The following is a 12,959-nucleotide window of genomic DNA, read 5'->3' as shown; positions in this document are numbered from 1 at the left end:
CAGCCTGCTCTGCTCAGAGGAGGGATTTGCCCTATCTTCCCTGGCTTAGCATACCATTGTGAAAGCAGTGGGAGGATGGAGAGATGCAGAAGGAAAAAAGAGAGGGAGAGGATGAAAGGGAAACAGCTGCTGCCTTTAAACTGATGTTCTTCTTATCGTGATATAATACAGGATATGTTCAGTGACTCAGCCATCAAAGAGCTGCTTGGAAACAATTATATCCTCTGCTTTATGTGCGTGTGTGATTATGCATATTTAAATTGTAGGCATATGTTTTATTTAAATATGAATTTGTTTAGTGTCTGTGTACAGAAATCTATTTCAACTACAAGAAAAGGAAGCATTAGATGAAATCATGACAAAAAATTATAGTTAGATACAGAGAATCATCAAAGTATCACAATCAGTACTTTTATTGTTGCTGGAACGCCAGCAGGTTCTAATTTTTCAGTCTGACATACATTATATAGGTTCTTGTCACATGTATAATTATGCATCTGGTCTATAGTAACCATATGGCCTGTCTGTTTATAGGCTGAGATGAAAAGCTGATTGGTGGATAAGTGAGCACTAATGAGACTGAGTGTGCCACCAGCCCTTGTTGACAGTTTAAACACCACTTCGGCGAATTTGAAAAGTACCGTGGGGTTTTCATCTCATTGTATAATTTCAGATTATTCCTTTCTGACCTGGTTGTTTAAGTTAAAGCCTTAGAGCAGTGGTGTCAAACATAAGGCCCCGAGGTCAGAATCGGCCCTGCAAAGACCCACCAGACGGCTTTGGAAAATGTGATGAGGGCATATAGATTTTAACCTTTCATATGTTTTACAGCTTTTCCTATCAATAATGATTTCCCCCGATGTTACACTAAAGTACAGGCAACCAGACAGACAGAGTCCTGGTTTGAGCCAGGAAAGCTGTTTGTCGTTGCTTTCAGCCTTTATGGAAAATTGTGGTAGATTTCCAAAAGAGATATCTGGCTGAAACCCCTTAAACAATACAGGACATACCTCAGGTAGGGGTATCCAGTGCCTTGATGATACTAACCAAAGCCAAGCAAAGACTAGATTTTCTTTGGTTCAAATGTATTAAAATGAATAATACTGGGTTTTTAGTATGTGATGCCCAACTTGCCTCGTTTGTCTACAGTCCAAACAAATGTAATTACATGTAAACTGTCCATGTCATTTTGCTGCAAAAGTACAATGTAAAATGTTACATTTAATAAAATGTGGTCAAATGAAATTCATATATTTATAGTACACATTCAGTTTATACCAAGCATATTTTCCTCATTGGTTAATTATTAGTATAAATAAACCTTTTATCTTATATATTGCAGTTGCATTGTATTCAAACTAATGCTCCATGTAGAGGGTTTAATGACTTTAATAAAATAAAAGGGTCTGAGGGTGAAAAACCCTTTTTTGATTGTATAAGTTGTCTTGAAACTGGAAACGCCTTAACCTGAATCAACCCAGCGACGACTGTTGTATGGAGTTGGCCACTCACCTGGGCTAATAGACTCAACGCACAAGTCTAAACTAAGCTCAGGTTTCATGACAAAAACATTGCACTGTTAAAAATAATGGACGTTATGAAAAACTGCAAATTACCTGTTTACATAGGAAGGCATGAGTCTTTCTAAGCTATCTGTAATTTTTTATTTTGGGGGATAAGCCCAATGAGAAGTCCCTAAATTGTTCAGCTTTAGCTGGTGAACAGTCCAGAACCTAAAGATTTCTAATTCTCTTTACTAAATCAGGAAAAAAGCAGCAATTATTTGCATTGGTGAATTTCTGATTGTTTCCATGGAGTTAATCCCTTGTTACTCATCTGTTTTCTATATCCTCACTATAACAGAAGGCCCGTGCTTTGTGCCTTATTGCAGATGGAGAGAAAGCAGACTCTTTGGACCAAAGTGCAAAAAAAGCACCAGTTTCTTCTTTTTTTGCCATCCTCTTTCGTTCCTTGGTATCATTGATTCTCCTAATCGTCCCTCCACCGATATCTTCAACCGTTGATGCTTTCCTCCCCTCCTCCTCTCCTCCTCTCGCTGTCTTGTCTTTCTGCTTGAGCAGAACTCACAGCTCTGAGCCTTTTCTCACGCTTCAGATGGCCATAGTGTTACTACACTCAAGCAGCACACACACACACACATGTGAACATATGAGGCTGCACTCTTTGTCAGTGACAATGACTCTGAGTGCTCCTCACTCACAGCTTGACCTTCTCTGAAAGCAGAATTGTCTCTCGTGCACAAGAACTCAGCATTTACCCACTCAGTCTGTCAGCTGAGCGCGAGTTAAAGCTGGATGCCAGTCTACGAACACTGGACTGACATTACACGACTGAGAAAAGCATTTTGGTGGATTGGTAGCCATTATAGCCACATGGCTCTTGGGATGCTCGTGTCAGGACTCTGATGCTTTACACCAAACTGAACTATCTCAGCATTTACTGGAGGAGTTACAACAACCTTTGTTGCAGACATGCATCTTTGTGATGATCCCCTGACATTTCCTTGAGCCACTAGGCTGAAACTTGTTTCATTTGGGAAATACTGTAAAACAACCTTTCAAGATAATCTTTTGACTTAATCACTGTCAAAATGTCAATTTAAACAATATTTTGATTTAAAATCAAGTGTTTGCAAAGCTAATCTTTAAATGCAAAGATAATGTCATAGGTAAATGCTCTACAAAGCTGCTTGCAGACTCTTATTATGGGCAAATAATTGATATTTTTGAGTTTCAGAGTAACATTTGGAACATGGAACACATTACTATATCTACACCTGTCCAACTGCTTGTTAACACAAATATCTAATCAGCCAATTACATGGCAGGAACTCAGTGTATCTAGGCATATAGCCACAGCCAGGGCGACCTGCTGACATTCAAAGCAACCATCAGAATGTGGAAGAAAGGTGATTTAAGTGACTTTGAATGTGACATGGTTGTTTCTTTGTTTCTTCTTCACAGTTTGGGCCCTTAGTACCAACTGAGCATTGTTTAAATGCCACCGTCTATGTGAGTATTGTTGCTGATCATGTTCATCCCTTTATGACCACAGTGTACCCAATTTATGATGTTGGTTGTCAACAGGATAACACACCATGTCACAAAACTCAAATCATCTCAAATTGGTTTCTTGAACATGACGATGAGTTCACTGTACTCAAGTGGCCCGGTGTGGCTCCCGGTGTGCCGTATAAAACACAGGATAGAAAATATGAGCTCAAATAACAAGTGCAACAGTGCGGGTGAGGTCAGTTCAGTACTCGTCCACGAGTGAATTAACACTCACTCAGTCACTGGATGCATGTATCGAGACAGACAAACAGGCAACCAGACAGACAGAGAGATAAATAATTAGGACATCAAAGCTGGCAGCTATTCTCCCTCAGAGCCTCATTCAGTCACAAACAGCTGTTATAGGGGTGCCCAAGTGGGACACAAACACACAAACATTCACTCACAAACACTCGTACTTGTGTGTGATGTTCGGCACTTGTCTGGAACATTACTAAACAAAAACTTGGTACAGAAACCTTCAGTATTCAGACAAAAAATATATTTGTCACAAATTTCTGTTTTATTTTTAGATTGTGTGGAGGAAAGACACTACTGACTGCCACTGCGCTATGAAATAATCTGATGTGGGGCTCCTGCTGGCAAATGCTCAGTGTCTTTATGGGCTATTAGCATAACGGGGGCATTTTCTGTTATTGGGCTACTGGAGCTGAAGAAAGCAATTACGATAGTAGCATTGTGCTCAGTGGGAGGGTGGGGTTTTAAAACGGAACAATGTGGCAGTGGGGTAAAATAGCTGAGAGGATCACGAAGGAGGAAAAAAACACTGTGCCAAGATGAAAACAGGAAAAAAGAAAATGCAATAATGAAACATAGGTGACGGTCATAACATCTCTTTGAAACAGAGGAGATGAGCAGCGTGACAGGCTGACAAAAAGGCTCATATGGAGGCAGTTTGGAGGAACAAAAGCAGAGTGGCATTCAATCCTAGTGTGGCACGGAGACTCTCGTAATCCCGTCATCCATTTGAATCGATAAAACCAAGACGTGGAGTGCCATCTCTTGACGTCAGAGTCATGAATATTTATGTGGTGAATCCAAACTCTGTGCTAAAGCCTTCCTCCGCGTTTTACATACATACTTACTGCCCTCCTTTCAAGTTATATTTAGATGCTATATAATATGACATCTATAAGAAACTAGGGTAAATACACAGCATGCACTGTAAGTAAAGCACTATATCATTTCACAGCTGTCAGTCACATTGAAGACACAAGGAAGAAACAAGGATAAGCCACGTAAACTTAAAAGGGAGCTTTTATGTTAATTTCCAGCTCCATAATTTAATTCTGTTACAGTAGAATCCATTTTCCAGAATTCATATATGATCTTTATGTATCCTGTTTTTTAGTGTTGACACAGCTGTTTAAGCTCTTCTTTGTTTAAGCTAGCTGTCTTCTGATTGGATGCTCTTCACAAACAGAAGGTTTAAACAGAAGATGGGTGGGACTTCTGTGTTCTCAGCAAATGTGCCTGAGGCAACTATTTTGGGTATATTTAGGGTTAAAGAGGGATGGAAATATCTGGAACTGTTAACTCAGTTAATGAATTATTAATCTGATAGGGAGGGTAATGAATGTCATTACTGAATGAGGTTATTTTTTTGTGTGCTGCAAAAAGGAAACACTTGCTCAGTAAAAATAAGAAGATAATGAGAGCCCATCTTCAGCATCCCCTCTTTCCTTCTCTTCCATGTAATACGTTCATGGTGTAGAGGTGAGTTGTGGTTGTGGTAGTTCGCAATCTAGCTAGTGCCTCAGAGGAGGAGAGGGTATAAACAGAGTACCATTTTTTTTAAGTTGCAGATAATTTCAAATGGAACAAATATCACCAAACACAAGGTGTTCCTGTGCAGTTTCACAAAATGTGTAACAAAATGTAGAGTTGCTGTATTTCCCAGGGAGAGAAACGTTAATGTGCCACACGGAGACAAATGGAGAAAGATCTAAAGGAGACAGGTAATTTTAAAAGGTAAGCACTGCTCAGCAAATGAAATTTTATATACAGGAATTTTAATATGTAATAAAATAAAATAAGTCATTTTAGTATTTTTACATCAGATATTAGATCTATAGATGATGTTTTTATGAAACATGTTATACTTTGTATACAAATTTTGTTTTATTTGAGAGTTGCATAAACATAAAGTAAGTTTAGTGCAGCTGCACTGGTTAGTTTGCATTGTGATAAATGTTACAGTTATGCTGGACTGGTTGTTTGTAGGGTATTGCTACTAGGTTACATCAAAGATGTCAATTTGATGCTGATTAGATTCACTCACTGAATTCTTTTACACTACCTTTAATAGTGTCTACAGGTTTTTATAGGTTAAAGTATCAGTATTGGTATCAGCAATATTGGCCCAATATTTCAATCAATCAATCAATCAATTTATTTATAAGCACATTTAAAAACAACACAGGTTAACCAAAGTGCTGTACATAGTAAAAAATAAAACAAACACACACAAAGAGAACAAAACAAAAACTCCGTCACGATTAAAAGCTACGGAGTAAAGATGTGTTTTCAGACGATATTTAAAAATGTCGAGTGTTGGAGAGATCCTAATTTAAAAAGGCAGACTGTATTAAAGTTTAGTTTAGTTTAAGATCTCGTCTCCACTGTGTTTTAGTCTGCCTCTAGGAACAATCAGAAGCAACTTATCAGCTGACTGAAGAGTTCTACTTGGAGTATTTTTTGTTAAAAGATCAGAGAAGTACGAAGGAGGTAATCCATTAAGGGACTTAAAAACAAGCAAGAAAATCTTAAAATCAATTCTAGAGCGTACTGGAAGCCAGTGTAAACGAGCCAAGACTGGGGAAATATGGTCATGTTTACATGTGCCTGTCAAGAGTCGGGCTTCAGCATTCTGAACAAGCTGAAGACGAGAAAGCGGAGCCTGGCTGATACCAAAATAAAGACTATTACAGTAATCAAGCCTGGATTAAATAAATCCATGAATCACTTTCTCGAAGTCAACAGATGATAGAATGTTCTTAATTTTTGCAAGGGCCCTGAGCTGGAAGAAGCTGGCTTTGACAACAGAATTTATTTGTTTCTCAAATGAAAAACGGCTATCAAGAACACTCCCAGATTTTTGGCAAAGGGAGTTCTGAGCTTTTCCAGATTTCAGGTCAACCTTAAGAGAAAAACGAGGGTCAGAAGATCCAAACAGTACAATGTCGTTTTTTTGATCATTTAATTTCAAAAAATGTAATGCCATCCATGCCAACATGTCATCAAAGCGGTCTAGCAAAACTTTTAAAGAGTCTGCAGAATTCTTTTTAAGAGGAAAGTAGATTTGAGAGTCATTGGGAAAACAGTGAAATAAGATACCATATTTTTTGAAAATAGAACCTAATGGGAGCATGTAAAGGGAAAAAAGTACTGGGCCAAGGATAGATCCTTGAGGTACCCCACATGTAAGCGGAGTAGATGTGGATGAAGCGCGACCAAACCTGACAGAAAAACTACTGTCAGTTAAATAAGATTGAAACCACTGAAGTGCAGTGCATATTTACTGGGATCGATACCAAAATTTGCAGTATCACACAGGACTAATGGACAAATTTTTCTCTTGAAACTTTAGTCATTTAAAAAATAAGTGAAATTAGAAGACTACAATCAGTTAACTAAAGACATTGATTGTAATTCCAGTGCTCGGTGTGAGGAGATGATCTGGGTTGACCTCAACTTGGAGGTAGAAAATGATTTGCCAAGATGTTCAGGTTCCAGAATCTCGGCCAGTTTCCTCACTGGACTGTCAGCAAGGACCTTCAGGTCTTGTTTGGGTATTATCCTCCCATAGATATACACACACATGTATTCATACAGTCCTAGAGGAATTTCTCTCTTTTTCACCTTCAAACACCCAAAAAACATCCTCCAGTCACCTAATTAACTTTTTCTCTCTCCCTCCCATTTCCCCTCTCAACTCTCATCTTCCTCCCACCCTTCCTCTTTCTCGCCATCATTCAGGCATCTGTGCGGTGGCTGTGGAGATAAGCAGAGACTTTATCTGTCAGAAAGCCAATTCAGAATGGTTGACACAGCACATCTGATACACATCTCATGTGTCCTGTGTGTGTATGTGTGCACGTTTTAAAAAAGATCAGCCCAGTAAACATTCTCTTATTGAGGCGCTGTAGACATGTGACCACTAACCATGTGGCATTAACTAGTCAATCACTTTGGACATGTGACAAACACGGGGACAGTTTGGAATAAGTGAATAAGGCCCCCAGTCAAATACCTGTTGTTAGGGAAAAAATTGTATTCCCCAACTGATAGGCAAAAACCTTCTTATGATTACTAGCATATTGCTGCGGTCATAGTTTGAATGGAAGTGACAGACTTGTCTACAACAGCGTCCAGTTACTCTCTGAGCTTTAGTGAAACAGTGTAAAGTGTGAGACTGTTTTCCTTCAAAACCTTTGTAGGTGAATCTCCTCCAGTTTCAGTTTGTGTCACACTTTATCAAGTTGTACTATGGCTAGTAGGGTAGAGGATATTTGCAGACTAACATGAAAAATTACTGGCAACCGTGGCAGTATGCTAGCAACCAAAGCAATTACAGCTCTTTCTGCATCCAGTGAGAGCTAGCAACTTACACAAACCACTGCCAGCCACCTGGGCAGTACTTGTTTCTAAAGCAACCAGTGACTGTAGCACATGGGAAAACTGAATTGCCAGTTTCCATCCATTCAGTAAATTACTGCCATCTTGTGACTGAAATTAGCTACTGTCAGTAGAAGCTAGCTTAAATTGGAGCCACTGGAATACATAGCTTCTGCCATTTTAGTGGGTGTGACCCATGGACACAGGTTGGATCTTGCCAAGCTAAGTGGCTCAGTTCAAGCATTGTGGACAAACCTGTGGCCTTGGACAAGAGACTAGTTTGATATCACGTGCCTTGGGCAACACGTGTTAGCCAAGACGAGTCAGAGCTTATTATTCATAAAAACTTTAATAAGTCCTTAGACAAGTGAGTCTAATGAAATTCTGCAAAGATATTCAGGTGATGGAGTGAGGACATAACTTCTACGATTCTGTGTTTGATAAAATGGGCAGTTTGCAGACTCTACCAGTATCTTCACATTAGTGTGTATCAGAAACTAGCTAACCAAATGGTGTAGCCGTTCTGAGCTCATTAAAGCTATGTTTTTGGGGGGGGGGGGTTAGAAAGTTTATGGCACATGACAGCCAGCCTATAAACACGTGACTTTTAAAATCACTGTGGATTAAACAGAGTATAGCATTAAACATCTGCAAGTTTCTAAAAGATCCCTCCACCACTCATGGTTGCGAGCTAACGGTAGATATTTTGATGATAGTTATAGAAGTAATAACGTTTCACAATTCCTTATCCAGGGTGTAGTGGAGAGACGTAAAGACGTCTATGCAGAGTGCAAGATGCAGGAGACTGTCAGCAAATATAACACAATAAAAGACAAGCAGCATGAAACAGTGTTTTTGAATCTGATCCAATTTGCTTTGTTGGTGTTTTAAACATTATCAGCTTCCTTTCTGTAAAAACCACATTATTGTCCATGTGGGGGAGAAAGAACAGGATGTAACAGCAAATCACAGTCACATGGTACACACAGTCGAAAACAAAATGAACTCACCACAGGCACTTTGAAAAGGTGACTCTTTATTTTCTAATATTATGATGTATATAATATCCTTCATATAGGTAATCATATTTATACCACGTAAGTAAAAGTGTGCTTTTAATCACAGCATGTGTCTGTGTCAGACTGCTGTTAGTTGGAGGTTTACATTATAAAGTATACAGTGAAAATGGCTGGCATCTGTGTGTATGTGTGTGTGTTTGTTGGTATGTGTGTGTGTGTGAGAATGATGCAGTCAGTGTTCCTGTGTATAGAAAGACAAATGTGAGTGCCAGCATGTTTCTGCATGCATGTGTGTGTGTATATTTGTTTGTAGAGGACTAATTATCTCATGATAGGGCTCAGAGGTATGGAGCAAGATAAAAAGCTGCCCGCTGACACTGATTTACACAATCTTTAACACTTAAACCTATTACCATCATGCTTTTAGTGTATTTTTTATACTTTATACTTCTACTTGAAGTTTCAGCTGTACATTTGACTTTATACTTTAATGACCGCTGCAAGAAAACACCCAGAATCTCCAGTGTTAACCCTAAAGACACACAGAGTAACAGCTGATTGTTACTAGTCCTCCTTACAGTCATCAACTGCTTCATCTTGAAGCAAAATGCTACAATGCCTCTAAGATACACTCCCTGAAAACAACTTTATGCTGGCCACCGCCGTACTCACAATATACATATGAACATACAATATTTCTGGATTGTTTGCTCTGTCTTTGTGGCAAATTTTGTCGCTCTGTTCAGAAATTAATAAACTAACTGACAAATCCATAAAAAATTAAATAAAATATCAGACTCTTCTCCTGAGTTTGTGCTCTGGCATTTTTTCTAACAGTCCTCGGGTCAGTTTGAAATGGATAAAGTCAGGTTACATTTATTTACCACCAAAAACTGTCGGTGTATCTCAGTTCAGATACTTCCATCTGCTTACCAGCGTAATGTGAGGATGCTAGTGTTGCTAGTGGTTTAATCCCTGGTTTGATCCTGGGAGGAGACACATGTCCCTTATGGAGTTGATTAGGAAAGGGAGCTGGCATAAAAATAAAAAACAACCCACTGTGGGAGACCCCTGTGAATAAAAGAGCAACTGAAAGTAACTTCTTCTTCTTTTTAGAGTTATATTAAAAATACTGGATCACTAGCTGCTGCTTTTTTTAGTCTCCGTCTTTCTGCAATAATAAATTCTTCAGATTCTTCTACAGAATTCAAGAAGGTAACAAAACACTAAATCATGCTATAACACATGGAATATCTGTCAATTAATACTGGTGTGTGTGCTAAGTACACATTAGCTTAAAAGAACAGAAATGTGTAATTTGAGGCACAGCGCAACAGTTTACGGCCATGCTAGTCACTTTCTGTGGGGTTGAACTAAATAACAGCAGAACTGCATGTTACCTTGCTGATCTGTAGCAACAATGCTAAACATTGCAGTAAATTAAAAAGCACTAAATCACTAAGTGAAGCTATCCCAGCAAACATTTTGATGTTAAACAACTACTGCTTAGCGTTTTTTGTTACATCTTGGAGATGCTAACTATGTCTGCTTGAGTATTTCTTGACATTCTTGTGAGACTTTCATGTCACATTGAAGTGGTCTGATCTCTGGGTAAATATGGCTGTAACAGCCAGACGCATTAAGTCCAGGGTGCAACAAAGGAGGCAGATTTTAGATGTACAAATGGCTTTTTAAAAGGTTACAGTTATACTAGTCTGTGGACAAGGAGAAGATGTGTCCATTGGACCACTACTTTTACTACACCTCTATTTTACGTCCTGTATATGGTTTGCTGGGTATGCTACTTATGTAACAACTAACTTAATCCTGAAGGATGAAGCAAATCTAATTGCAACTGTTGATTTAATGTTTTTTACAGTCTGAAATGAAGTAGTGCACTAACCGGCTTTGCCAATCACAGAGTTATGCAGCTAACGTGGCAAAAAGCCCAGCCAGGGCACTGTCACACTGGTTTCATACACTGAGTAGCCTGACTCTACCCATTACAACATGGCTCAGTAAAAACTCAAGGGCAATTTAGACTCTTTGGGGCGTGGCTTTCTCATAGAGAAACCTGTGTAGTAATCCAATACAAGTATGTCACATTAAATGTTGTCGATATTTCCCTGCGAGTCTTTTGTAAATCTCAGTAAAAACAGTCACAATCTTTTCGTTTAAGGACACCGTCTGATTTCACTTGTTCAGGAAGAAAAAAAACATGTTTTGTTGCTACTTTCAAAAGAAATTTAAGCAAGGAGCCTGAATATTCCTGCGAAACTCTCCAAGCTTGGTAAAACACGATACTGTTTTGGGCCTTTCATCCTTGGTCAGTCAACCGTGCCAGCCACAGATATATTCTGTAAACTACGTAAACAGCACTGTCTGAATGCAGGGCTTGAGGCAAAACCGTTAAAAGCACATTTTAATCGCTCTGTATTCCCTGTCAAAATAATTCATGTGAAATATAGGACAGGTACAAAATCTCTCTTGCTAAAAGGCTAAAGGTTGGCACAAACCCCCCAAGATAAAACAGGGAAACAGGCCTAATAGTCACCAAGGCTGAAATTATTCTTGTAATAATGGTTTCTATTCTTTATCTATCAATAGATTATGTTTAGAAAACTTAAAACAACAACTTGTCCGCAATCCATAAACTGCCACCGCCGTCAACAATGCTTGAAGTTAAAGTGAAATCATTTCGAGGAGGAAATCTGGTGAGTGAAACTTCCTAAAGGACACATTTTAAAAAGCCTAACAATTTTACAAGTAAGTCTTTCAGAGCAAACACACAGCTTGTTTTCCCAAATTTATGGGACATTTGGGAACACGAGGAACAGCAGGCAAAATCAGCTCGTGCTGATTCAAGACCAGGTGTCACTAGGGACTCAATAGATCATAGTCTATTCCCAAGCCCCCTCTGCTGATCCTAAACCAGCTGCACACACAGAGACGGCAATGTAAGAAAAACAAGATCCAAATTAAAAAATACAATAAAAATGTTTCCGCCAGAGCCGACTGAATCCAGAACAGTCCTATTAGCTTGTATGGCTGCGTCTGCTGAGGAATGATCGGGGCAGTTAGCTCTAAAACTGATCCCGGTCCAACCATTAAAGGTCGCGAGGATGCAGAGGAGGTTATACTGGACGCCCCATGGCTGATCTTGGAGCTGTCTGAAGGCAGGACAGGCAGGCACTGGGTGCATGGGTGAGGAGAGGCTAACTGCACACACGCACACAAACACGCACAATGTAAATATTTACACACACAAACATGCAGGCACATAACTCCACCTGTACGCCCTCCTCACACAGTGACCTTAAATGCGTTAGTGTGTGTTGGTGTGTGTGTTGCGAGTGCAAAGTGTAGAGTGCTTATAGCAAGTGTTTGTCTCTGAACTACTCCTTCAAAACAGTTTTTTTCTGGTCCTCCGTGGTTGATTAGCTGGCTCAGTGTACTGAAGTCCCATCGAGGAGCGACACGACAGCAACGCAGTGGTAACAGTTTGTCGTTTTTCTTCCAAAGAAACACCAAATATGACACAGTGATAGTTGTTTTGTTTTTTTTACCCCAGAACAGAACATTTCTCTCTGCGCCACACCGGGCAAAGCTGAAGCTGTGAGCATGGATGTGTGTGTGTGTGATCATTAACGAGGCTACGTCGTGTTGTGCTGTGTTCTTGTGCTCCTATACTCATGAGGACCAATAATCCCAAAGCTTCGATTTCTATTTCAAGTTAAAGTTTAAGTGTGCAAAAGTTTCATTATACTGTTCGGTCATAACTGATATCAGCTGATTACCTTTGATGATGATGGCATTATTTTGATGAGCTTACATGATGCGAATGTTTATTTCTGTCCAGTTTTGTTTTGATTCTGCAGCACATCCTAAAGATTATCAATCATCTTGGATCATCATGCCTGTGCCGTGAGGAAAGAAAGGAATCATTGTTGGTCATTCATTTTCATCACGTTGTCAGCTGACCCCCCATTTTTGGGGGGGCCACATAAGGTTGCTGAACCTAGATCAGACCAACTGAAGCAACCCCAGATGTAAAGTAAACGCTGGATCTATCTTACCCTGATGCATAAATCACTCTGTAACGGGGTAAATCTGGACTCATCAGACCACATGACCTTTTTCCATTCCTCCAGAGTCCGATCTATATGCTTCTGAGCAAACTGAAACCTTTTATTCACCAACTAGCCTCACTAATACATGCTTTTCACAG

Source organism: Oreochromis aureus, linkage group 4 (genome assembly GCF_013358895.1).
Source record: "Oreochromis aureus strain Israel breed Guangdong linkage group 4, ZZ_aureus, whole genome shotgun sequence".
NCBI lineage: Eukaryota > Metazoa > Chordata > Actinopteri > Cichliformes > Cichlidae > Oreochromis > Oreochromis aureus.
This window is presented reverse-complemented; position numbering follows the sequence as displayed.